The sequence below is a fragment of the Peromyscus californicus genome, unplaced genomic scaffold (genome assembly GCF_007827085.1).
Source record: "Peromyscus californicus insignis strain IS unplaced genomic scaffold, ASM782708v3 Scaffold_4__1_contigs__length_199733344, whole genome shotgun sequence".
Taxonomy (NCBI): domain Eukaryota; kingdom Metazoa; phylum Chordata; class Mammalia; order Rodentia; family Cricetidae; genus Peromyscus; species Peromyscus californicus.
In genome coordinates, this window is record NW_026294562.1 from 90,946,497 (window position 1) to 90,973,716 (window position 27,220).

General features: G+C 47.7%; 1 protein-coding gene across 3 annotated transcripts in view; it reads right to left on the reverse strand.

Annotated features, from left to right (window-relative positions):
* Positions 1–16,204, reverse strand: part of Tead1 (TEA domain transcription factor 1) — a 238,811-nt gene extending 222,607 nt beyond the window's left edge. The window contains exon 1 of one of the 3 annotated variants that reach the window (XM_052761369.1): positions 16,034–16,204. The gene's annotated coding sequence lies outside the window, so the exon portion shown is untranslated. Of the gene's footprint in view, positions 1–15,496; positions 15,604–16,033 lie in introns of those variants that run through there. The other 2 variants (XM_052761370.1, XM_052761368.1) reach the window with 2 other exon arrangements.
* Between the last annotated feature and the right edge of the window lie 11,016 nt (positions 16,205–27,220).

The window sequence follows — 27,220 nt, forward strand, 5'->3', positions numbered from 1 at the left end:
TCCTACAGAAGGGACAGAAACTGCAGAGACACTTCAGTAAACCTGAGAGTGCACAGGAGACTAGGCATCGAGGACGCACAGGGTCCCCACAAAAAGACAGGGAGGCAATGAAGCCACCACTGCCAGCCAGCAATACGCATGAACGAGGGACAAGGATGGATTCAAACACACAAGGTCCCCACAAAAAGACAGGGAGGCAATGAAGCCACCACTGCCAGCCAGCAATACGCATGAACGAGGGACAAGGATGGATTCAAACACATCTGAAAACCTAAAACCACAAAACAACAACAACATGGCGGGCTACAGCAGACTGGCAGACACTTGCCTAAGTAAGGCCTGGGGCTGGTGGCAACACCTCCCTCCTTTTAACTGGAAGACGAGGTTGAACAGTGGGGGAAAGTATCTTTGTAACTATTCTAACAAAGGAAAAGGAACGGAAATAGAGGATATGGAGTAGGAATATGGAGTAGCCATTTGCAAAGTCCTCATCAAATACCAGAGAGAGGCAGCCAGCGTAACAAATTGTGGTCCCACTGTGAGACAGAGCAGACATTTTGTGCGTGTCAAAAAAAAATAATAACAACTGGGGGATGGAGGGATGCCTTAGCAATCCTACTCACAATCGACATCTCACAACCACCTGTAACTCCAGCTCCAAAAGATCCAATGCCTCCAGCCTCCTCAGGCACCGACATTCACGCACACACACCCACACACGAGCACACACAGACACAGAATTTTTTTAAAAAATTAAACCAACAGGAAACAGATCAAACTCAAGGTTCAAGAGCTTCTAGGTCTAAACTCTCAGTTGCTGAAATCCAGCAGGGAGCGGAGAGCATGATAAACTGTACTATGTAGTTCAGCTGCAAAATCCAGATGGAGGCAACAATGAAAAAAACCCTGGGGTGTGCCCCCTCCCCCCCCCCCCACACACACAGAGTTCATGTGTAAAGTACAAGCGCACACACGTCATGGAGGGAGTCCTTACCTTCTTGTTTGAGGCAGGGGCCCGGGCTCACTGGTGTGTGCTCCAGGCTAGCTGTCTCCACCTCTCACATCGCTGTGGGAAGGCTGGGTTTACAGACACTTGTGCTGCCTCCTCCAGCTGTATGTGGCTTCTAAAGAGCAGAACTCAGGTCCTGGTACTGCTCGTGTGGCAAGCACTTTACCCACCCAGGCATCTCCCCAACCTATAGAGTTTTAAGAAACAGCAACCAAGCCTAACCTGTCGGTCTGGCTTGGACCCTGATTTGAACAAATGAACTAGAGAAAACATTTATGAGGCAATCAATCGAGGCGCTCTCAGTAGCAATGCTAAGCAATTATTAAGGTGCCAGCATGATTGTGATATTAAGATTGGTGGGGTTTAAGATGTCTTTTTAAATGTTTAAGTGTGTGTGTGTGTGTGTGTGTGTGTGTGTGTGTGTGTGTGTGTCTGTGTCCGTTATGGGGGGTGGTGCATGTGCCTGCAGAGGCCACAAGAGGGCATAGGATCCCCTAGAACTAGAATTACAAGCCAGAAAGGGGTACTGGGAACAGAACTCCAGTCCTCTACTGAGAGCGCAATCAAGCACTCTTAACTACACAGCCATCTCTCCAGCCCCACGCACCCCACGCTGTGTTTTTCAAAAGCAATCACAGTATGAACACACACAGAGCCTTCATAGATGAACCAGTATGGCACCCAGAAGTGCTTCAAGACAGGGTTGGAGGAGAGGGGCCAAGAGAGGACTACTGCTGAGTGGAAACGGCTCTTCGGGGGTTCCCGGCCTTCTGCTAGGCTGCACTTTCTCATGACATAAAGTCTGGAAATCTAACACAGAATAGAAACAGGAAAGTCTGACAGCAGATCAGACGGGCAGCACTCAGCTCCAGGGTGACCACAGTCCTAATTACAATCACACTGTTTAGGAGGCACCATGCCAATCCTTGAAATAACCTAGAAGCCCACAGCTATGTCCACGGCACAGGTAAGGAACAGCATTCCTCAAGATCAATGAGGCTGCTGGGGCCAAACATTAGTCAGATGGCGGAAGCCAAACTCTCCACAGTGCAGCGGCTGATGAAAATCACGACGAGTTAGTTGTCTTTGCAAAAACACTTTGGAGTGCTGTGATCTATAAGCCAAGAACTCCAGTACAGTAGGAGGAGGGAGAGTGTTTTCCCCATGGCCATTTTTGGTGAGGAGAGAGAGTGTGGTGTGTGTGTCCCTGTGTGTCTCCATGGGTGTGTCTCCATGAGTGTGTGTGCGTTTCTGCCTCTCCCCCTCCCATGTGTATGTGTCGGTCTCTCTCCCCCTGTGTGGTGTGTCTGTGTGTCTCTGTGTGTCCCTGGGGGGGGGGGGTGCACGAGACAGAAAAGCCAGGCCTGGCAATCTGCAACCCCAGAGTTCAGGAGACGGAGGCAGGAGGATGTAAGCTTGAGGCTAGCCTAGGCTAACAGCAACATAATTGTCTTAAAAAAGGGGAAAGAGACAGGGAAGGAAGGAGAAAGGGTGAAGGGGGTAGGGCAAGAGCAGGAAGTCCAGCAAAGAGGAGAGTTGGGAAGCATGAAACTCACCCTTCCCGCAGAGGAGCCAAATGGGAAAGGTTCCATTTGGCGGGACTGAGACCTGGGGTGGAGAGAGCGGGAAGCTTCTTGAGGGCCGTCTATGTTCTCATGGGCCTCACCCCCACGAGCGCTACTTGCTTCCCCACTTCTCAGGGAATGACATTGTGCCTGGCCCAGGTCATGCTGTCACTGGTAGAAAGGGCCTGGAACTAGGTCTGACTGCAAAGCCATCCTGCTAGGTGAATTTGCAAGAAGCACAATAGTAAAAAAGGCTGATGGAGGGTTACACCAAAGCTCCAAAGCTGAAGCTTCTAGAAAGGGACAGGGAGGGTGCTGTAACGGGGGAGGGGAGGGAGGGAGACAGCGACCAGGGACCCCAACCACCACCTAGCACCTAGGGAGAGAAGAGGAAACAAGTTGCAACATTTCTCTCTCTCAAAGCAACCAAGGTATCAAAGATAAATACCACCTGTTCCCAAACCCATCTCAAACTTCAGCCTCTGAGAAGCAGGTGATGGTCTGGTGGGAAGGTGGAGGGTGGAATCCATCAAGAAATGAAATCAGGGTCACCTGAGGGGGTGCTATCCTAGCAGGATCTATTTGCATAAAGAAGCCTTCAGGGGACTGAGGGGACCCCTCCAGAGACCAGCAGGGCAGAGCAGTCCCCAGCTTCCCAACCATACTTGTTCCTCCCCCTACAAAACACAAGCAGCAGACAGACCCTCTGCTGCTCTCACTTCCAATGGCCAGTTCCAGGTCCTCACAGTCCTGCAGACTAAAGTCAAAAGCTAGAGCTGACCTTTGCTCTTTGCCTGCCAAACAAATGGAAAGCTCCCCTGGGCCACACCCAACTGCTTTAAGATCTTGGCAACGTTTATACTCAAGATAGAGAAAATGGAACTGCCAGAGATAAGTATTGTTCACCACCCCCTTTCCAAGGCAAAATCATTAACATAGGAGTCTCTTTGTTTCCACAGCACCCTATCTTAACTCATTCAAATTCCACAATAAAACCTGACAGGTGAGTTAATCCTAAACCCTTTGTTAGCCTACATATCTAAGAACTGGCTGTGTGACCTTGGAAAGCTTACTAAACCTCTCTGAGCTTCCTGGGCCTCAATTACAAAAGGAGCATTTACATTTAAATGACTGGTGTTTAAGAACCGGCTTAAAACAGTCCCTACCTCCCCTACCTCCCCCAATTCCTGCTGGGAAGCCCAGGAATTATCACAACTAAAAAGGTCAAGGGGGTGAGCTGGCTTTGGAGGGACAGTGTGGACGTGGTGGGCTCCTGGACATCTCACACACCCAAGCAGCTCCAGGGGCAGGCATCCCAACATCATCGTAGATCTAAAAGCCCTGTGGCTGGCTAGGGGCATGACTCCATGGCAAAGATCTTGCCTGGCCGGTGTGGGGCCTTGAGTCCCATCCACAGCACGTGCCAAGGCCACAGAAGAAACAACAGCCGAGGCTTCCCAGCACACTGGAGCAAAGGGACCAAGCCCCAAACTCCTAGAGTACCTCCAACGCCCCTCTCTCAGTCAACAACCCCAATGAAGACACATCCCCTGGGCTCCAGTCTCCTTGGAACCTCAAAGACACTGAACTGAATAGAACAGCTGGACAGCACAGCTGGAGCAGCCCTGGCAGAGCCACTTGTGATGATCCAACGCCTTTAATCCCAGCACTCGGGAAGCAGAGGCAGGTGGATCTCGGTGAGTTCAGAGGCCAGTCGGATCTACGTAGAGAGTTCCAGGCCAGCGAAACCACACATTGAGACCCTATCTCAAACAAAAAGACCCACTAGGACTGAATGATTCATACTAACTTGTGGTTTCGGCCAAAGATTTCTTCCAAACGTTTCTAAGACTCCACCCCACCTCCCCCACCCATGTGTGTGGGACACCAGCAGTCTTCCTAAGAAGAGAGGGAGGCACTGGCAGTCCAACGGCCCTCGCTCCTTCCCCACAAGACCACAAAGCTAAAGACCAAAGGCCACACAGGCGTCCTGTCCAGACACTCTCCTTTCTGCCCAATAACAGGGAGTCAGCCAATCTATTAGAAACGCCATATAGCACGTTCTATGAACTGGGGCATTCTGAAAGTAAAACAGAGTGCCAAGGCAAGCCACGCTGAGCAAGTGTCAGAAACTCTCAACAGTGGCCACAGTGCTGGGGAAGACAATCAGGGTCTGACTGGAGGACATGGGAAGAGGAAAGGCCCCATGAACCAAGAAAACCATTCAGAGCAGAGGCTGAAAACTGGGCTGTCAATCAAAATGGCTTAGTCTCCTCCCTCCCCGCCACCTTACATCAAGTTACATACTGGGCATGATGGGCAAGCAGCCCCATGTGCCTTCCAGGGTGACTTCATCTACTTGATCCTTCATGACTTCATTGCATTAGCTGCCTTCAAGTTTAAGAGCAGCCGGTAGAGGGCTTGCCCAGCAGGCACAGTTCCCTGGCTTACATCTTAGCACAGGAGGTGGAAACAGGGGGGTGGGTCAGAAGCTCAAGGCTAATCCTTAGCTATACAGTGAGCAAGTTTGATGCTAACCTGGGCTACATAAGACCATGCCTCAAATAAGTAAATATGTATATAAATTTAATCAGTAACTACATAGAGCATTTGCCATTCAGGAGTCAGTAACATTACTAGCACTTAGTAGGTGAAAGGTTTCCCATACTTTGTTTGTAGACAGTATCATTATATAGCTCTGGCTGGCCTTGAACTCACAAGAGATCTGCCTGCTTCTCATTCCCAGGGCTCAGATTATGCTAGGATGAACCCAGGTCCTTGGACATGCTGGGCCAGAGCTCTATCATTGGGCTACACTCAACCCAATATGCTCCATCTGAAATACTCCTATGGGTCCCTCTCTGGTTCTTCCTGTTCCTTTCACTAAAGCAGGCAAACAAGATAGAAGCTCCTTTCATTAGGTCTAAATATTAATCGCCTAAACCACCACCAAAATTCATGAGAATTTTGGCAGCGGGTACACCAGACACCAGTCAGTGCACTGACCAGATCCTGAGTCCATTACTTTGAAGACACAGCTCACACGTTGTAAAACTTAACCTCTGAAAGTATACACACACTAGCTTTCTGGCAAGCTGCTGGGGCTGGGGCTGGGGCTGGGGCTGGGGCTGGGGCTGGGGCTGGGGCTGGGGCTGGGGCTGGGGCTGGGGCAAGTTTTGAAATCTCGATGACTGTCAGTCTGCTCACCTCCAAAAACTTCCCTCCAGCACCTCTCCCTCTCTGCAACATTTTCAGTTTTAACTTTTTCAGACTGGGAAACCTGACTGAGTAGCACCCCCTTCCACACACAGCTTCCTAGGAGATAAGGAAAGGAAGCCGATAAAATGCAGGTGGTCCCTGGCTCAGGCTCCCACAGAGCAAGCTTTAACTACTCAAACTGTTCAGCCAGAATGGCTAAAAACTCCGGGTCAATGACACACCCTGAACTGTACTGAGAATCTGAGCAAAGCAGGACCAGTTAGGAACAGCTGACTTCAAAAAACTACCCACATGAAATTGTGAAAGAATTTAAAAGAAGGAAAAAAAAAAAGCAAGTAGGCTTCCAAGGAGTTGGCTCATTTATCCAGGATACCTGGAATTAGGCATTCATCACTTAGGCTAACAAATGTCCTGTCCTCTTGAATATGCAAACAGCAAATAAAAAGAGAAAAAAAGCTGCGCCCCCCGCCCCCACAAGTACCTGAATTATCATGTGAAATGTACCTGACGCCAATAAACAATAAACGGGGAGTTTACTAGAGCAGAGACCAACGGGGCAGTCTGTGGTCTTTGGGAGCACAGAGCCAGGGAGCTAGGGGCAGTCCCTCTTGCAATGTGGAACCGCCACTCCAAAATGCCTCAGCCCATCTTCCAGGTGAGGAAACAGAAGGCAGGCAGCCTGCCTTAAGCAGTCTCTAGAGGGCCAGGCACGGGGAGGCAGAGTTTGTGACTTCAAGGCTAGCCTGGTCTACATAGTGAGTTCCAGGCCAGCCACAGCTACACTAGTGAAACCATGTCTGAAAAATTAAAATTACAAGAAGGGCAATGCAGTTCGGCATGAACAGGGACCCTCTCTGCCTCCCAAGGCTAGGTGCTCTCAGAACCCCACGGGGTTCCAGGCAGGTCCAAGCCCCCAGAGCACTGTCTCCCTAGGAAAAGGCCCCTTCCAACAGTCAGCAAAGAAAAGAACTTGTAGACGCCAAGCTCAGAATCAGGATGGATGCCTCAAAAAGGCTTTTCTTTTAGACAGATATAAATTACATATTTTCTGAAGAATTTTCATTTAATTCTTTTTTACTACTTGGCAAAGGGAACTTCAACTCTCATGTATTTACTGATGGATTGATTCCTCCACTCACTGCACAGGGGAGTGTGCTTCCAAGCTTGGAAGGCAGAGACAGCAGGGCTGCTTCAGCCTTGCCTGCATACGATCCTGGTTTTCTGAGGAACCACCTCAGCCTTGGCTAGTCTCCAAAACGACCCTGAAGGCTGACACCCCCCCCCCCACCCCCCCCCACCCCCCCCCCCACCCCCCGGCAATTCCTAAAAAAAGTCTGGTCCTCTAGTCCAACACTCTAGTGAGTACTTACTTTACACTGTACAGTGGGGGCCTTCTCACCAGATTTACAGATAGGTAGGCAGACAGACACAGTGGTACTAGTCTGTAATCTTAAGCATTCCAGAAGATGAGGCAGAAGGATCACGAATTCCAGGCCAAACTGGGCTATATAAAAAGACCCTGCTGTGCCCGGCTGTGGTGCACACTTTTAATCCCAGCACTCAGAGGCAGAGTCAAGCAGAGCTCCAAGTTTGAGGCCAGCCTGTTCTACAGAGCTAGTTCCAGAACAGCCAAAACTACACAGAGAAACCCTGGAGAGGGGACTTGATGCTGCCCTAAAAAGGGGGGAGGGGGTAAGAGAGGGGAGGAAACTCAAAATGAAGACCAAAGCCCAAGAACAAAAAATACTTTGCTTAAGGTCACAGTAGCCAAGACAGCCCAGAATGACCGAAGTCCAGACTTTTGCACACCATCTCACCCCTAGTAATGTGACATTCTTAGGTGTGCTTACTACTGCCTCTGTGACGACTGTCTCAGGTTCTGAAGAGTGTCTTCAGTCACATGGAAGATCAGGCCTGCCACGATCCTCCCATTCCCACACACCCCAGCACCACAACACTCAAGCCCCTGGAGCCGCAAGGCTCAGTTGGTAGAGGGCCTGCCTGTCTGCAGGGAGCGCAGGGCTCCGTTGCCAGCACCACAAACCAGGCATGTTGAAGCATGCCCGTTATCCCAGGAAATGGAAACAGGGCTGTTGGTTCAAAGTCATCCTCAGGTTACATAGTGAGTTCTAGGCCAGCATGAGTGAGATATATGATAGAAAATTAAAAGTAAAAACACCTCCTGGGCTGGGGATATAAGTTAGCGGAAATACATGAGAGAGAGATAAAGTGAGTGAGTGAGTGAGTAAGTGTGTGTGTGTGAGTTTGAGTGGTTGATGCTTAGCATCACAAAAGTGAAAATAATAAAATAAAGATTTGCCCTTTAGAACTCAGGAAATTCGATACACATACTTCCCCACCAGCTCCTCACTACTTCTCTGTGCATCTGTCCTGGAGGGGCCTGGAGACGGCTCACTGGCTGCCTTTTCCTGACCACCAAGTCGCTGTCACTGTTTAAAGGCACAGTGTTTCAAGCAGCAGCTCTATAAAGATCAGGGGCACGCACAACTGTCCCAGATGAATGGAGAAGAAGCATGAGGACAGAGCTGAGCACCTGGTTCCTGTGAGTCTGATTCAGAGCTGCTGCTGCTGCTGCTGTTGCTGCTGCTGCTGCTGCTGCTGCTGGGCTCTCACCCTCCTGACCCCGAAGTGCTCCAGCTCGAGGGGCTCTAGAGCCTTCTCTGCTCAAACAGCAGAACCTCCGCAACCAGAGCAGAAATCTGCTCAGGAAGCCCTGGGAATCACATCTGCGAACAGCTAGGGGACTCTCCAAGGAGTTGGTGAAGCCAGACATGGAGAGGATGGTCCAGATTGTTTTATTGCTTCTTTTGTACAAAAAGGTGGGCCAGTAAGATGGCACACACACAATCAATAATAATAAACCATTTTTAAAAGGCTTGTGCACATTGTTTTTTAATTCCACGAAGATTTCTCTAAATGCCTAGGCACACACAACCTCACAATAACTGAGACACCACTTACCCTGACTCCAGCAGAGGCTAAAAAGAGAGAAACAAATGCAACACGGTCCCCTCCCATGATCAGACGTCTTCAGAGGCCTTTTAGAATCAGAACACTAAGGAGTCCAGCCCTTCAGTCTCTATGGCTGGTGTTCATGGTATAGGCAGGAGTAGAGAGGCTGACCTGGGCATGAAGCAGAAGGAAGTACTGTGAATCAGTCACTAAATGGGTCTTCATGCCCTCAATTACAAATCCAAGTGTCAAAATGTGAAAACAGATGAAGGGCCTGAAGGGTGGGTGTGCACATACAGGTGGGAGGTGATGGGGTATTCTCACCCTGGCTTCCCAGGCATGTGTAACTGAGGCAAAAACATCTGCCCAGGGGCTGAAAAATCAGTGGTCATGTGCACGGCCAAGCTTCCTAAACCATCCACTGTGTGCACAGAGCCCTGCAGCTCCAGCCACTCACCAATGGTGTGATTCTGACTTGGACTCAGCTTTTTCTGGACACCTGAGTAATATTCTAGATGCATTTCTTAACAATTGCTGTATATGAAAAGCAGCCACTTCCCATTTCCAAACCATGGGTAGCCCTTCCAGACAGACATGTCAATCATTTTTTGCGCTTGGTGATGAAGGTGAAAGAAAATTCAGGAGGTTTTCTGGATCTATAACAGGAGCCTCTTATCAGACTAGAAACAGCAGCAATGTTATCTCCTCGGTACTTAAAACAAAAGCCAGCTCTGAATTAGGGGGACTCTTGGCTCCGCCAATAAGAAAGGAGCATTGACAGCCTGTTCTCTGCTAGCCTGTCAACGCCAACACCTGAGGACTTTAGGATGGTACCAGCATCCCTTCAGCTGATGGGAACTGACTTCAACCACCATGATCTCCGAGAGGCTCTGAGATGAGGAGGTAGCCAGAGGGGAAAGGACCAAAAGGGATCCTGGCAAAGGAAACGTGGGCTCACAATGGTTTGGGCATCAGCACACCCCAGGCCGGGTGATGGGTGATCTGAAAATGAGGCATATCAAAGTGCTATTGATAAGCTGACTCACTAGACAGCTTATCTGAGGCCCTCATGGGCCATATGGTGCCCCAACTTCTGCTGCCTGTTGCTGCCACAACAATAGGCTCGCCTGCCCAGAGAGCACCGGCGTGGGACAGAAGCCCAGCAGCAGAGGCATGTCGGCGGCTATGGTGTTTACAGTTTATTTTGTGCTGTTAGCTTTTGTGTTTCCCCCGGTGGAGATTTGAAACACACACCACACACACTTCATGTCAGACACAAGGGCTACCTGCAGAATGCGTGTGTGTGTGTGTGTGTGTGTGTGTGTGTGTGTGTGTGTGTGTGTGCGCGCGCGCACGCGCGCTCCATATGTGCTTGTGAGTGGGGACAGATCAGGTGAACAAGAAAAGCAGATGTCAACTTCAGAATTGGAACATGGCTGGTGGGGGAGGGTGAGCAGGCAGGCTCCCAGCTAGTGCAAGAGCAGACAATGCGTTTTTCTCAAAAAAAAAAAACAAAAAAAAAAAACAAAAAAAAAAAAAAAAACACTTGGGCCAGGCAGGCCTCGGGGAGTGGCTATTTAAAACGCTTGGCTCCTTTTATTCCACCACCATGGAAGTGAATTCAGTTCACCAGAGCCCGAGCAAATGAAGTCATTCGGTTTGCACAGGTTCTCCATGCTCTTCGGCAGTAGGAATCGGCCAGCTAAGTCATCCTTTCTCCATCAACTTCATCTTGCTTGAGAACGATAGTAAGGTCATAGAAAAACAGCAGGAGATGAGGCCCTGGGAAGGATGCTGTCAAAGCCATCAGGAAGTCAAGGTGTCAGGAAGACAAACAGGTATCACCTTCCAAAGGCTGGGTTGGCATGAAAGACTGACCAGGTCTTTTGTCAAGTGAATTCATAAGCATTCTAGGTGTCTTCCTATTTTCCTAGAGATTTTCCTGTCTTTGCAGATGATCATAAAATATTCTTTTTATCGAATTGGCTACACATTAAAGACAAGACACTGGTTTGCAGTGAGAACTCTGCAGCTGGAGCATCAGGTGACACAAAAACTGCCTAATACGCGGGTCCTCCAGGTGATTCAAAGCAAAAAATGGAGGCAGAAGGCTCTCTCAGTACTCACAGCAGAACTACTGCAAACGGGTCCTGGTTTCCTCTGGCCACCACCATCTCCAAACCTAAGTGGGCAAAACAGTCTTGGACGAACTTCTCAAATTTTCTTAAACATTCTCAGATTAAAAAAAAAAATCCTTTCAAGTTAAATTGAGATTACGCTTGAACTCCATCCAAGAGCAAAGCTGAACTGAATTATGATAATTAGAAAGCTGTGCCTATATTTTTAAAAGGCAGTACAGTTTATGTATTTTTTTTAAAAAGTTCATGCCAGAGAATATAAGTTCAGTATGTTCTCACATAATCAACATTTCCCACCATTAGCAGCCGTTTTTCAGTTTATCTATCAGTACTGTCCTGTATTGTAAGAGCTCAGTGCCACAGTCATCTTTTGCATGTACATATAAAGCTGCCAGATCCTAGAAGTCCCCAGAACGTCCCCCTGCAGAGGTGGATGCTTAACCTCTTCATCAGTAAATTAGTTCACATTTAAGTCTAAGCTCGTTTCCAACACCCTCTCTTCCTAATTAAAAAGAGTTAAACAGGGCCGGGCGGTGGTGGCGCACGCCTTTAATTCCAGCACTCGGGAGGCAGAAGCAGGTGTATCTCGGTCAGTTCGAGGCCAGCCTGGGCTACAGAGTGAGTCCCAGGAAACGCTCCAAAGCTACACAGAGAAACCCTATCTCAAAAAAAAAAAAAAAAAAAAAAAAAGCCGGGCGGTGGTGGCGCACGCCTTTAATCCCAGCACTCGGGAGGCAGAGCCAGGCGGATCTCTGTGAGTTGGGGCCAGCCTGGACTACAGAGTGAGTTCCAGGAAAGGCGCAAGGCTACACAGAGAAACCCTGTCTTGAAAACCAAAAAAAAGAAAAAGTTAATACAGGGTTGACTATATGGCTCAGTTGTTACAGGAGTTGCCTATCATTGGTGAGGCCCAGGGTTTAATCCCAAGCAAAGGTATAAACCCAGAATGGTGTAATGGTGTAATCCAGCCTGTAATCCCAGCATTTGAGCAGCAGAGCAAGAGGATCATGAGTTCAGGATCATCCTCAACTACACAGTAAACTGAAAATCAGCTATATAGGACCTGCTTCAGAAAGAGAAAAAAAAAAAGCTAATGAAATCATAGTAAAGAGCCTTGAAAAACTAAAGTGAATATGGAAAGGAGGTAGAAAGCACTAGGATAACAAATACCAGCTTGAAATGGGGGTGGGTGGATGCACAATCCTCCCTTGGACTGCCACAAAACTGAAAAGACAGCTTCTCTGGAGAACACTCCCATTGTCCAATCAGAAGAGAGACCTATTATCCCCCACCCCTAGACTGAGGAAACCATCCTGAGACACCCAACTGCAGAAGTGAACAAAATGGGAACTTGGGATCTGAGAGTAACCCATCCTGTGGGAAACACTGACCCAATCCCTGCCCTGCAAAACCAAGGCTTACCATTCACTTGGAGCAAGTAAAAAAATACACATTACAAGATTCTCCTATTCTGCCCCACTGCAAAGACTGAACATTTCTGAAGAAATGATCACATTTCAACCTCAAGTTCAAACATGAGACAGCATTAAGGAAACCCATAAAAGAGAGCCTCGAAGGACTGGCAACTAGGTTCACAGCTTTGAAACTAAATAAAAATCCTCCAAAAAACGAAGACCCAAATATTCCAGCATTACACACTAGGCCCTGGAAGCCAGCAGGGTGGAATACCCTGTTCAGATATGCACCATAGCTGCCACACGACAGGTCTAAATCAAACAGCCCAGCCCTGAGACGGTGCTAAGGACAGACCTGATTGCTTGATCTTATACTTTAATGAATACGAAACAAAGCATATCAATACTACATGATTTAGGTTCTAACTTAAAAATTAAGATGAGCTAAAAGTCTCTACAGCTAAGAAAAGGCAACACGAAGCTACAAAACATGACAGCAGCTAACACCAATGCCCAGACAGCCAAGCACAACCTATGTTGATCAATGTGGGTGAGCAACAATGTATTTTTCTTGCTGAGTTCAGAAGTAGGGCATAAGCAGCCTGCAATTCCAGTCACCAAACTCTGAAAGAGAAGCTGGGCCTGCCTTGATTAACAATAAAACGGTGTTTTCTTGCAGTTGGGGGGGGGGGGGGAAGCTGGAGTGAGCACTGGCCTAAACCTGGGGGAGGGGGGCGCAGACCCTACTCAAAGTTTTATCACTCAACAGATTCTGCACAGCTCTTACTCAGAAACATATACTTTTTTTCTGCTTTCACACTCCCTTTATTGGAGAACAGAATGAAGTAGCAAAAAAATGGTAGCTTCGAAGTGAGGGGCTCATGGTCATCATTTTTAAGCCCACCGATCATACACGGTTATCTGTACGGACCTCTGGAGGGAGAAAACACCATCACAATTTCCATTTGCGAGCAGTGTAATTATGCTCCCTCACAATTAACCCGTAACACATGAGATTAAAGAGGGAAAACAATCCTACAGATGTTCAGGCTCTTCTCTTACAACCCGCCATGGATTGGGGGCGGAGAGGATCTATCCATTTCCAAAGCAGGCAACTCCCTAATGCTGCTAATGGCCCGTCTCATGCTTGGGGTCTCCATTCTTGTAACTGCTCTTGTTATATACGTGTCCACTGACAATATGTTGCCAAACACAGTCTAGACACCAGTGATACCACGGATATTCCTCCCCAGATAGTCCCATGAAGATATGCCTTCTTACATTTGCTTCTGTGTCTATCAGAACCAACTAAAATCAAAACTGGTTATGTACTACTGAACTAAAATACGTTTTTCTCTTAGTTTTCTATCTTCTTCCCTAATCAGAAGATGCCAGCACCCAAAGTGAACATATAATTCCAGCTGTATGCAGCAAGTGGGGGGGAAGCAGGAGGGGCAGGAAGCTGACTCCCCACCAGGTGACCCTTGCAAGCCCACCCTCCCCATTTCACAGTGCTGTGTGGGAAGCAGACACTGTCCCACAGGAGAAGCGAGTTACTCATTCAGAGTTCCTGCAGCCTGGGTCAGACTACTACGCTAGGATGTCCGCCTGCTTCAGATTAAAGGTCACTAACTATATACATAAATACTGGCCTTTGCTTGTACAAAATCTCCAATAATCCCAGAGTGTTCTCTAGAGTTTATAAAGAATCCTAGGAAGGAGGAACTCACACAAAGATTCTGCCCCCCCCCCTTTTTTAACTCTTTTGTAAAGGCAAAGTGTCTCTCTGGCTTTGTTTCAAACTTGTTTAAAAAAATAAAAAGTATTCTAATATTTCCCTAAGTCTGCAGTTTCAACAATACTTGCCATTAAACTGAAAATAAAATGGTTTACTGAGGACATCAGCAAGACCCAGTAACGGAGACAGCTTATCAGTTCATTTTTTTATACCAACAACAAATAAAAGAATTGCAAACTGTTGAAAACCTGAAACCTTAGAGTCCAGCACAGTTGCACATTCAAAGAAATACTACACAAAAATATCTTGTGACCATTTATGGAAATACAGAGATTAGAAAAATACGCCTTTCCCCCTTAAAATCATCAACAATTTAAAACCCTGCTTTTGACAAAGGTTCAACTAAACGCATTTGTCTTTCTCAGAACCGTGCTCTAACTGGCTCTACTGTTTCCTTCTAAAGAGGAAAGATTCTTACCAAAGTTGGATCTAAGTCGGACCCTTATAAGCATTCAGATGTGTCTGGGCCCAAAGATCCTGCTATTCACAGAAAAGCGCATACTAAGCTGAAAGGCGGAAGCCCCTGGCAGTCTGTGCAGCCTGAGGACTATTTCCAGCCCCAGTCTCAAGGCAGATTAGCCCCCACCCAAGAGCTCAGGCTTGCACAGACAAGCCACCCCTTGACTCCGGGTAGATCGCGGCTCCCTAACGGGAAGGATCTGTCCACCCGGGGAACCACCTGCAGGTACTTAGCACACCCTAAGCCACCAGAGCACCTAAACTTCCAGAACGAATCCAGGCCACAAGGCGGAGAGGAGATCGAGTTCTGTTACTTTGCATTATCTGTACGAATTGAAATATTTTCCTTTCACTATTTTGAAATCTGATCATATTTACAGACCTTTTTGCTCCAAGGACCTCGGCTCCTTTCAAATGCGCTATTTTAAAACCCGGCCTTTCTACGCTCCCGATTCCTGGAATATCTGTAAGTTTCCAGCGCTGACTGAGATCAATTTGCATTTCTGTAAATCACAGACAGCTTCTAAGAACTTAACAAGCCTCCTGAGAAACGCTGGTGGCTGGTATTTCATTGTTTCATAAATATTTTTATACGGGTGACACCATTCAACTTCAAATCTTTAAAAAGAAAGACGATTAAAAAGAGAGGAAAACTGTGGTCTGGGTTTTATTTTCGTGGGAAGATAAATGCGAGCCCCTCATTGTTTTCAACTTAGAATGTAGCTTTGGTTTTAAAAAAAATACATTTAAAAAGGAAAAAAGAAACTCCTAGAAGTTCAACTTTCTTTCAAACGAGCCTCTGGACTTCGAAAACAAGTGGTGCTGCCGCAAACAAAGGCTAAAAGTGTCCCCAGATTTTTCTGCCCTCCTGGGGATCGTTTCTCCTCCAATAAACAAACAAATCCCCCAGTATTTCCTACCGAGGGGAAGTTTTCCAGGGAGAGTCGGCTCCCGGGTTTGGTGGTAACTGCGACTCAGTCTTTTTTGGACACAATGTTTCTGCTGACTCCTGAAAATTTTCCACTTGAATGTGCACTGGAGCGGCGTTGGCGGCGGCGGCGGCAGCGCTGGAGAGGCGGCAAGGGCGAGAGAGCCCTCTTTCATCTCCGGGGAGGAGGAGCCCGGGTCGGCGCGGACCCCGAAGGGGCCGGGCGCCGGGGGAGTCGCCGAGCTGCAGGCTGTAGACTGCGCGCCGGACGCTCTCCCCACCCGCGATCGCGCGGAATTCCGCGCTTCCAGGACAAGGAGCGAAGAGCGCGGGAGAGAGAGGAACGCGGGGAGAGAGGGGCGCGCAGAAGAGCGGAGCGGAGCCGCCTGTTGCCGCGCGGGGCTGCGGCCCAACTTGAAGGGCGGCGCGGCCGCTCCCCTCCGAGAGCCCCGGGAGCCGCACACAAAGCGCCGATCGCGGTGACGCCTAGGCAGCCCGCGCCCCCGCGTCCGCCCCGCGCGCAACTTACCTCGGCCGCCCAAGCGGGCGCGGCAAACTTCGGGGCGCTGGGCCGTCGCCCCTGCGCTGCTCCAGCCGGTACTCCCCGCGGTGCTCCCGCGCCGGGCCGTCCCAGGCCGGCCTCGCCGGCTCCCGGGACAGGCAGGGCGCGCCGGGGCAGCTGCCCGCGCTCGGGCGACGCTGCGCGCTGGGGGGTCAGCGCATGGCCTGCGCCCCGCCGCGGCCGCCCCGGGCCCGGGCCCCGGCGCGCGGACTCCCCGCGGGCTGGAAGCGACTGTGCGAAGTGCTGGGGGGCGCCCGCGGCGGGCGGCGGGGCCGCGGAGGCTCGGCTCGGCTCGGGCGGCGCGGCGCGGCGCGAGCGATGCGAAGAATGTGCGGAATGAGGACAGGAATGAAATGAACGCCAGGACCGAACTCGCTCCGGAGGGGTGGGGCCTCGGTGACGTCATGCCGCCGGGGCCGGGTGGGGCGGGGCCTGCCGCCGCGGTGACGTCATGTGTGTGGGGCGGGGAGCGCGGGGCGGGGCTTGGCGCCCACGGGGGAGCGGGCCGCGCGCGGTGGCGCGCGCTCCAGGCTTTGTGCGGTGTGAGGCGGGGCGGCCGGGCTCTGCGAAGGCCGGGCGTGCCCGCCTCCGCTTACTGTGCCTCAGTTTCCCCCCTCTGGGTGCGCGCAGGTACGGGCGCTCCCGGGTTAGAGGGGAGATTGCTCTTCTGGAAACTGAGGCCCGGGCGGGCGGCTTCTCCAGCCAGCCACTCCTCCCTTAGCCCTTTCGCTTTACCCAAGTTCATGGTGATCGCGCAAATCCTAGGCTTTGCAGACTAAGGTTGGAGCCTCCCAGAGTTCTCGCTTGCCGTGCTGCGAGTTGCACTCTACAGAAGTCCTGCGCCCGGTTACATAAAATAAAAAATAATAGAAGTCTTTCCGGGCCGTCCCTTTAGGGAAAAAGTGAGGGTCAATCATAAACGGTTTGAACTCTGTTTTTGGAGTGGGCAACACTGCAGTACTTCAGAAACTCGGTTAAAGTTAACGGTAGCCGGGACAGACATGCTGGCAGCTTGGGCCGGTTGCAGTCCGTAGTTTCCCAGAAAGGAGAGAGCCCTTCCCGTACCGGGACTTCCTTCTTTCAGCTTTGGCTTCAGAACAAACTAATGGCGCCTGTTTTGTGCCGGAGGATTCCCGGAGTGTACATAACTCAGGAAAGCTAGTGGGACTCACTGCAGCGCATTTGCTTAGAAACAACGTTTACTAAAGCGTTTTTAAGGCAAAAATATCGTTCATTGGAGCATTTTTAAAAGTTTATGTCAAGAGAATTGAAGACTCCCAATCCGTTGTAAAAAGTAATACAGAGGCATTCTTTGTTCGCTTTGCCCAGCTCTTCCCCGTGCCATGTCAGCCAAAATTATATCACAATCAGGCTATTAATTTTCGTGCAGATTTTCCAGATCTACTTGTACACATCGGTGTGTATCTGTTTAACTCTATACAATTTTCTCACCTGTATATATGTCCACCACAGTCAAGTACAAATGTATTATTTCTGGTTTGTATGCAGTAATATGACAGGCTGGCAATAAGAACCTCAGCCACCTAGACAGACTATTCGAAAATACACGACTATTTTTCGCTTTAAAACTGTGGCAGGAGTATTTCTTTCCAGATAATCTCCTATAACACCACCAAATAAAGTCCAATCGCTGCTCTAGCAGAGGACCAGGCTACTGTACGTGGTGGCTTTCAACAGTCTGTAACTCCAGTTCTGGGGGCACCAGGCATAAACACTGTACATACATGCAGGCAAAACATTCACATATGTAAATAAATAAGAATATTTTAAGTCTGATAGCAGAGCCAGCCTACCTAGTGGGTAAAATTTCTAAACCACTGTTTGTCTTGCCCATGACAGGCTGCTTACCCTTCAGACTCCAGTTTGCTCCTGGCGATTTGATGTTCTCTTATTCTTACTAACATTCAAAGCTATTCGTGGTGTGCTATAATTCCTTGGCCAGTACATTATACAACTCCTTCCTTCAATACACACTTTCTTTGATGTGTATACTAAAAAACTTTTCTTCAACAAAGTCTGTTCGACTGGAGCCAGGAGTAGTGGCACCGGCCTATAATCCCAGCAATCAGGAGGCTGAGGCAGGAGGAGTGGCACAAGTTTCAGGAAATCCTGGGCTAAAGTATTAGAGCTTGTCTGGAGGAGGAGGAGGAGGAGGAGGAGGAGGAGGAGGAGGAGGAGGAGGAGCAGGAGGAGCAGGAGGAGCAGGAGCAGGAAGAAGAAGAAGGAGAAGATGAAGGAGGAGGAGAAGGGAGGGAGGGAAAAGAAAGGAAAGGGGGAGGAGGGGGAAGGGGTGGGGAGGAGACTGGTTAAGGAGACATCTCCTTCCCAGGACCTGGAAGTCACTCAGTCCAGCTATATCACGAGTATTTGTTCTATCAGTTCACAACTCATACTCACCTATACAAGACAGGTCTCATTCAGCTAAGGGTACTCTGTCTAGAACCTGCTCACAAACAGGAAGTCAGTCATCATCCTCTACCCATCTGTTCCATGCATTGCACTCTCCTTCATCTCCTTACTGGCCAATAACCAGGACCTATGAGTTTAGGGCTATACATGGTTGAATCCATCTGAGGGCAGAAGTCACAGCTGCCACCCGCTAAAATGATAGCACTTTTCATGGACCAATGTCATTCGTAGCCTTCTATATTTACCATCTCAATTAATCCCCACTGCATCTGGATAAAGTAGAAATTCTTAACCCAGTTTATACAGAAGAGAAACTGAGTTGCAGAGAATAATAAAGTGTAAATCCAAATTCCTTCTGATTTATATTCATAGTCTGTGTTGTTTCTAATTCCTGACAAATAGCACAGTATGCCAGACACCTTTATACTGTTACTATTCTTTAAGGTTTTATTTTAAATTTATATATATGTGTGTGTGTGTGTGTGTGTGTGTGTGTGTGTGTATGTGTGTGTTAATGAGAGTGTAGTACCTACAGAGGCCAGAAGGAGGTGTGAGATCCCCTGGAGCTGGAGTTATAACACTTGTAAGCAGAAGCATTTGGGTTCTGGGAACAGAAAACAGTAAGCATTCTTAACTGCTCAACCATCTCTCCAGCCCTGAGGTAAGTGCTATTATTATTATTATTATTATTATTATTATTATTATTATTATTGTTTTACAGACAGGCAAGCTGGGGATCAGAGAAGTAAGATAACTTGGCCTGGGGTGTGTACTTAGTAAATGCAGAGCAAGGATGCAAACCCAGGCAGCTCCACTAAGATTTCGTGCTTAGCCATGCTCTCAGCATCCCCAAAGCAGCACTTCATAGAACTTAAAGGATCACTGGTCTGCAGGGGCCACTGATCCCGAGATGTAGCAACTTTATGCTAGGTAAATGATACAAAAAGTTCATTTCCCTCAAGCTGTCCCCAGAAAGAAAGCTAGCTGCTAACTTGTAACACATGAAAGAACAGTACCAGCCCCCACAGAGCCCCTCATCCCACTCGGGTTCCTGAGACACATCTCCCTGAGAAAGAGGTCCCCAGTTCTCTGAGCTGGTAGAACCCCAAGGAAGGGCGTGGCCAAGAAAGTTTACTTCTTTCCAAGCTAAAATGCATTTGTAACAATAATTTGTTTTTACTACTTAAGCTCCCTTTCTTTCTTTCCTTCTTTCTTTCCTTCCTTTTTTAACATGTGTGCTCCAGTGAAGAATGGAGGTATCTTCCATGATTATCCCCTATATATAGTTTTTGAAAGTCTCTCACTGAACCTGAAACTCATCGATTTGGCTACTCTGTCTGGCCAATGAGGTTCAGGGATTTATCTGTCTCTGCCCATTGTACCCTAACCCGCTAGGGCTGAGATTACAGTCACAAGCTCCTGTGCCTGGCCTTTGTCAGAGGTTCTGCGGATCCAAACTCAGGTCCTCATGCTTTCCTGGCAGACATTTTGCCGAATGAGCCATCTCCCCAGCCTGGGTCTGGAGTCTCCATAGCCAGATTGTTCACTATGTGGAAGGCATCTCTTAGCCATTATGAAGGACCCCAGTTCTCTCTGCATTGGACTCTGCATACTTCCTGAGCTTCTCCACATATTGACTTGACTTCAAAGGCAAGCAACGGGCAAGTGGGGTGAGGGTAGATGGAGGGAGGGAGGAAGGGAGCAGGAAAAGACTGTGTCCTTTTAGCTGCACCAACCCCCCTAAGCGGCGGAGCTTCTTTTCTGCAATATTCTGTTCACTAGAAAAGAAGTGAGTCACTTAGACTCCCCTTCACATTCAGTGAGAGGCAGTTAGACCCACCTCCTAGAGGTAGAGTGTGGGGCTTAAGGAGAAGAGACCTCTCCAGCATGCACAAGTCTCTGGGTTTGATGCCCCACGCACGTGAGTGCATACACACACACACACACACACACACACACACACACACACACACACATACATTGTTTTAATTTTTTTTATTTGTTTGTTTTTGGAGACAGGGTTTCTCTGTGTAATTTTGGTGCCTGTCCTGGATCTCACTCTGTAGACCAGGCTGACCTCAAACTCACAGAGATCTACCTGCCTCTGCCTCCCAAGTGCTGGAATTGAAGGCGTTCACCACCACTGCTGGCTAAAAATATTTTTTAAAGAATTCCTTACAAAGACTTCTGTCTGTTTTACCCACCATAATCTCCTTCCCCAGTTCCTAACACAGCACTTGGCACTACTATACAGAATAAATATGAATGTTATTACCTATATGCAACACCCAAAACAGCCACTGTTGACTGAAGTAGGAGGATCGCTTAGAGATGAAAGCCAGCCTGGGCTAAGTAGAAAACACAGATTTACCACTGAAGGACTGTGGTCTCTCCTCCATCAGTCCTCTGAGCAATTGGTCTCACTTTAAATAACCCCCCTCAGTCTCTAAACCAGACCATTCAGCTGCCCCAAACCCACAGGACATAGGACAAGCCTGGGATAACATATCTCTAAACCAGAACATTCTTCTGCCCAGAACCCACTGGACATAGGACTAGCCTGGGATAACATGTCTTTTACCCTCACCTCTGGCTTAGACTAACCCATCTCTGTACTTCGACCAATTTCCATTTTTGTCTCAACATATCTGATTTCTCTGCTCAAAAATCAAACTCACTGGGACCTGGAAAGATAGCTTAGTGAATTAAGTGCTGGCTGTGTGGAGTGAGGAGTGGGGTATGGATCCCCAAAATCCATACAAATGCTGGATGAGCATGATGCCTTGTCTGTAAACCCAGCACTGGGGAGGCAGCAATCTGGCCAGCTAGATTAGCTGTATAGGTCAGCCCTAGTTTAAAGTAAGAGATACTGCCTCAAAGAATGCAGTGGCGAGCAGAGTCTATGTACAGACTTCTTCATTTAATGCTGAAAATCTAGGAAAGCCAATGCCCAGCATAGCAAAAAGATAACTGTATGCCCACATTTATCGTCCAAAGTAGCACTATCCAACATAGCTGAGAAAGGAATCTACCTCATCTTCATCAACAGATGAATAGATAAAGAAAATTAGGTAGACATGTAAAGAATGAAATCCTGTCATTTGTAGTAAGATAGACAGAACTAGAGAAGCTGGGCATTTTGGCACACATCTTTAATCCCAACACTCAGGGAAGCAGATGGATCTCTGTGAGTTTTGAGGCCAGCTTGGTCTACATAGCAAGCAAGTCTCAGGCCAACCTGGGCTACACAGTGAGAGTACACAGTTAAAAAAACAAACAGCACACACCTTTAATCCCAGCACTTGGGAGGTAGGGGCAGGTAGATCTTTGAGTTTGAGGCCAGCCTAGTCTACAAAGTGAGTTCCAGGACAACCAGGGCTACACAGAGAAAACCTGTCTCAAAGGAAAAAAAAAAAAAAAGAAAAGGAAAGTTACAGGCAGGGCTGATCAGTGTACCTTCATGCACAAGATTAAATATCATACCAAATCCCATTAGTGAGAACACTTTAAACACAGTAATAAAAAAGTCAATGTTAGGGGCTGGAGAGATGGCTCTGTGGTTTAAAGCACTTGCTGCTCTTCCAGAGGACTCAGGTTTAGTTTCCAGCACCCATGTAGGGTGGCTGGCTCACCACCACCTGAAACTCCAGCTCCAGGGGACCTGACACCCTCTCCTGGCCTCTACAAGCACCTGCAATCATGTGCACGTACCTAGACACAGACGTATGTTTACCTAAGTAAAAATAAAAAGTAATACTTTTAAGAAAGTCAATGCCAAAAGATCTCAAGTCAATCAGCTCTCAAATACCACATTTTACCAGGCAAATCGAGTCACAGTGATAGGCTGACTGCAGCTCACAGTATATATGCAGCTCACAATATGACTACAGCTCACAATAACCTATCGTGCATTTTATAAAAACCTGGATGGGATAAACTCAAGGCTCCAAATACCAAGAACCAATAAGGAGATGGAAATATTCACTCTGAGCTGACCAGGACTGTATACATAGGCTGCAACAGCACACGGGACCTTGTGAATACAGACACAGATTAATGTATGCATTCTGTACTATCAAAACGTGATTAACTTTTTGAGGCAAGTTCTCCTGTAGCTCACGTCACTTGGTACTGTTGTGACTAGATCTTTCTCACCATCTCCTAAGTCTTACATCCTCAACCCACCCCCTCCCACCTCATTTGCTACCTGCTGAGGCCTGTGAATGACTGACAAGGCCTGTTTGGTCAGTTTTTCTTCAAATATTTGAGTGCTTACACAGGTTCACACAAGTACCAGCTGTTCAAAAATCTTCAATTCAACGTAGCTCTTTCTCTTTTTTTCTTTTGTGAAGGTTTTCTTCTACCTCTTATTTCAAGAAAAGGAAATGTTAAATGTTTGTAATTTTTTTTTTTTTTTTTTTTTTTGGTTTTTCGAGACAGGGTTTCTCTGTATAGCTTTGCGCCTTTCCTGGAACTCACTTGGTAGCCCAGGCTGGCCTCGAACTCACAGAGATCCACCTGGCTCTGCCTCCCGAGTGCTGGGATTAAAGGCGTGCGCCACCACCGCCCGGCAAATGTTTGTAAATTTTACATAACTGAGAAAAGTATGCAGAGAAAAATAAAAACCATCCATTTTTCATTATAAACTAACCACTTAGTAGTAGAAAAAAGAAAGTGAGACTGTTCCTATCATACAACACATAGATTAGTATAACCAAGACTAGGTTTACCACTCAGAACTGCATGTTGCTAATATCTTGTCATATTTACTTCTAGACAATTGCTTATGTTTTTTACATTAAAAAAGATTTGTTTATTTAAAAGATCACTCTATTATGTGTATGAAATGTTTACACGTGTACATGTATGTGCACCACATGTCTGTTGGATCCCCCAGAATTGGGGTCATGGATGGTTGAAAGCCACCATGTGGATGATGGGAATTAAACCCAGGTCCTCTGTAAGAGCAACATGTGCCCTTAACTGTTGAGCCATCTCTCCAGCCCCCTGTGTTCATATTTTCCATACCCACTATAACACACAAAGGAAGGACCACATAGCATGTGGCTAACTTTACAAGATTAAGATCAATGCAGTCTTCCAATATTGACAAATACACTGTCATGACAAAAAAATTCAAGTCAATGTTTTGTTTTTGCTTTTGTTTTGTTTTTGTTTTTGTTTTTTTCGAGACAGGGTTTCTCTGTGTAACTTTGCGCCTTTCCTGGATATCGCTCTGTAGACCAGGCTGGCCTCGAACTCACAAAGATCCGCCTGCCTCTGCCTCCTGAGTGCTGGGATTAAAGGCATGCGCCACCACCGCCCAGCTGAAGTCAATATTTTTTAATATGATTTTTTTATTGAATATTTGGGAATTTCTCATCACGCACCCCCACCCCACTCATTTTCCAGTCCTTCATATCCACCCTCCACTCTTGTAACCTCCCCCGCAATGAAAATAAAAATAAAAATTAGAAAAGAAAAGAAGAAAGAAGTACCAACCAACCCACCAAACACACAAAAAATGAAAACCCATCTCATTGACTCCTCTGGGCAACAAGCTGCTACCTTTTGCAGTCTACCAACCGCAGCTTTCTGTGCATGTATCATGCCACTCCTGTCTTTCCTGCCTCTCCATCACCTAGTCCTTCATCTTAGTGGCTTTAGAAGTTGCAGTGTGTCATGCAGTACACCCTTTGGCCCAAACAGCTTTACATGTGTAAGTTCATTGCAGTGAGTCAGTAGTCTAGTTCAAGGCCTCCGGTTTCTGCTATATCATCAATGCTAGACCCTTATTGACACTCCTCTCAGATATCCTGCTGTTGCCCTGCGTTGTGGAGATCCTACAGATATGTAACCTCAGGACTAGCCACTTTATGTGCTCCAGCAACTCACAAATGGGGAAGGTGTTAGGTTGGGCCAACTCAAAGCCCTGGATCTGGGCCTGACTGGTAGCTGAGTTGGCCAGGCTGCCAGCTCTCAGGTGCCCACACCACTAAGGTCAGCTCTCCTGCCAGCCAGGCAAGGGGCAGGACCAACTCTCCAGCACTCACACCATTGGGGCCAGCTGTCCTGAATCCTCTCCCCCAGGGCCAGCTCTCCCACACTGCCCAGGTGAGGGGTGGGGCCAGCTCTCTTATGCCCATGTCACCGCTGGTGATGCTGTGTGGAGGCCCGTGAGGGGCAGAGCCCTTGGACATGAACGTGGCTTCAGGCTGCAGCCCAGACCACGGACATCCACATTGCCTTTGGTGGTAACACAAGCCACAGACATCAACACAGACCCCAGCTGCAGTAGGACCACAAACCCAGGCATGGCCCCAGCCACAGCACAGGCCTGGACATCAGCATGGTCCCAGGAGGCAGTGCAGGTTCCTCACATCAGGCTCTTCCTCACCTGTATCACATCTCCAGTCCCACCTCTCTTCATAGCACACAAACCACTCCACTTCTCTTTCTCACCCATCTCCCTACCACATACTTGCTCACTTATGGCAAGGGCCAGGCACAGCACAGTCTCAGATCAATATTTTTTGAGATGAGTTCTCATGTAACTTAGGCTGGCCTCTAACTCACGTGTTGGCAAAGATGACCTTGGACTTCTTATCCTCCTGTCTCCCAAGTGCTAGGATGACAGACGTGTATCATCATGTCTGGTTTATGCTCTACTGGGGATTGATCTCAGGGCCTTGGGACTGCTAGGCAAGCTCTCTACCAACCAAGCTATATCCCAACTCCTAAGGGTGTGGTGGTGTTGTGTTCCCCAAAATATTGTGTACCCTAATAAACTTATCTGGGGTCAGAGAACAGAACAGCCACTAGATATAGAGACCAGAAAATGGTGGCACACACACCTTTAATCCTATCACTTGGGAGGCAGAAATCCCTCCGGATCTCTGTGAGTTTAAAGCCACACTGGAAACAGCCAGGCATGGTGACTCACGCCTTTAATCCCAGAAAGTGAGCCTTTAATCCCAGGAAGTGAGGGCAGAAAGCAGAAAGGTATATAAGGTGTGAGGACCAGGAACTAGCCTGGTTAAGCTTTTAGGCTTTGAGCAGCACAGTTCAGCTGAGATCCATTTGGATGAGGACTCAGAGGCTTCCAGTCTGAAGAAACAGAATCAGCTGAGGAATTGGCAAGGTGAGGAAGCTGTGGCTTGTTCTGCTTCTCTGATCTTCCAGCATTCACCCCAATACCTGGCTCCAGGTTTGTTTTTATTAATAAGAACTGTTAAGATTCATGCTACATAAGGGAAATTGTTTTAAAATATTTTTCTTTTGTTTATTTATTTGGGGTGGGTAAGGATGTACATGTGACAGGACATGTGTGTGGTGTGAGAGAACAACTTTCTGGGGTCATTGCTCTCTTTCCACCATGTGAGTCTCAGGTCATCAGACTTACATGGCAGGTGCCTTTGCCCACAGAGTCTTCTGGCCAGCCCTAAAGAAATGATTTTTAAGACTAAAATTTACTAAATAGCAACAGTGATGGATTTGGCTTATTATATATGTGTGGGAATTTTACTAATGGCTTTGTGATAGATGGTTAAAATACTAACATACATGTAATGTATGAATAACTGTATTTTTTTATGTCATTTTCTATTTATTATGTACACAGTGTTCTGCCTGCCTGCATGTATGTCTGCACACCCGAAGAGGGCACTAGATCTCATTATAGATGGTTGTGAGCTATCATGTGGTTGCTGGGAATTGAACTCAGGAACTCTGGAAGAACAGCCAGTGCTCTAAACCTCTGTGCCATCTCTCCAGCCTGAATAACTGTATTTTCCATGAAAGATTATTTTCCTTACCTTCATTACAGTAAAAATCACTAATAATGTTGAAGTGGGATTGGTGGTGTTGTTTGAGACAGAATATCATTCTGTGGTTCCACCTGTACTGGAATCCATGGCAATTCTCCTGCCTCAGCCTCCCAAGTACTAGAGTTACAATTTGAACTACCATACTTGGCTTAATAATATTGTATATTCAGGCATGGCCTGAATTCTTTATCTTGAATCTCCAGTGTTGCTTGATGCTGCACCTGGTAAAGTCTGAGTCCGCAGGATGACATTCTTTAGGGGCGGTGGAACTTGAAGCAGGAAGGGCTAATAAGAGGTCCACAGGTCACTGTGGCATGACTTTGATGTGGTCGTGGGCCCCAGGTCTCTTAGTTTTCCTTTCTTTCACTTCTCTGCCATGAAGTACCCCTTCTGGACTCTGACACATGGTTCTGGCACTTCTGCTGTGAGGTACAGCCATGGGCCTAAAAGCAGCAGAGTCAACAGAGCAGGGACTAGAAACTCTGAAAAAGTAAGACCGTCTTACTTTTCCTCCTAAAGGTGATTGAATGTCTTAGACGGTTGTGTAGAGAACGCAGACCCTCAGTAATGAGAAAGCCAAACTTCTCCTCAATGGCTGACTGGTCTGCAGTCTTTGTAATTTTAGATACTTTCTGGATTTCTGTGTTTGTTTGTTTATTTGTTTGTTATTTATTATTCAGAGGATATGTATGGTGCTGAGGGTTGAATCCAGGACCTTGGAAATGGTAGGTAAGCACTCCACCACTGAACTACATCTCCATCTTGTTTTGTTGGTATCATTTTGGAGGAGAGTCTCTTATAGCCCAGAGTGGCCTGCATGTATAGGCAAAGATGACCTTGAACTCCTGATCCTCCTGCCTCTAGCTCCCAAGTGCTGGAATTACAGTGTACCACTGTG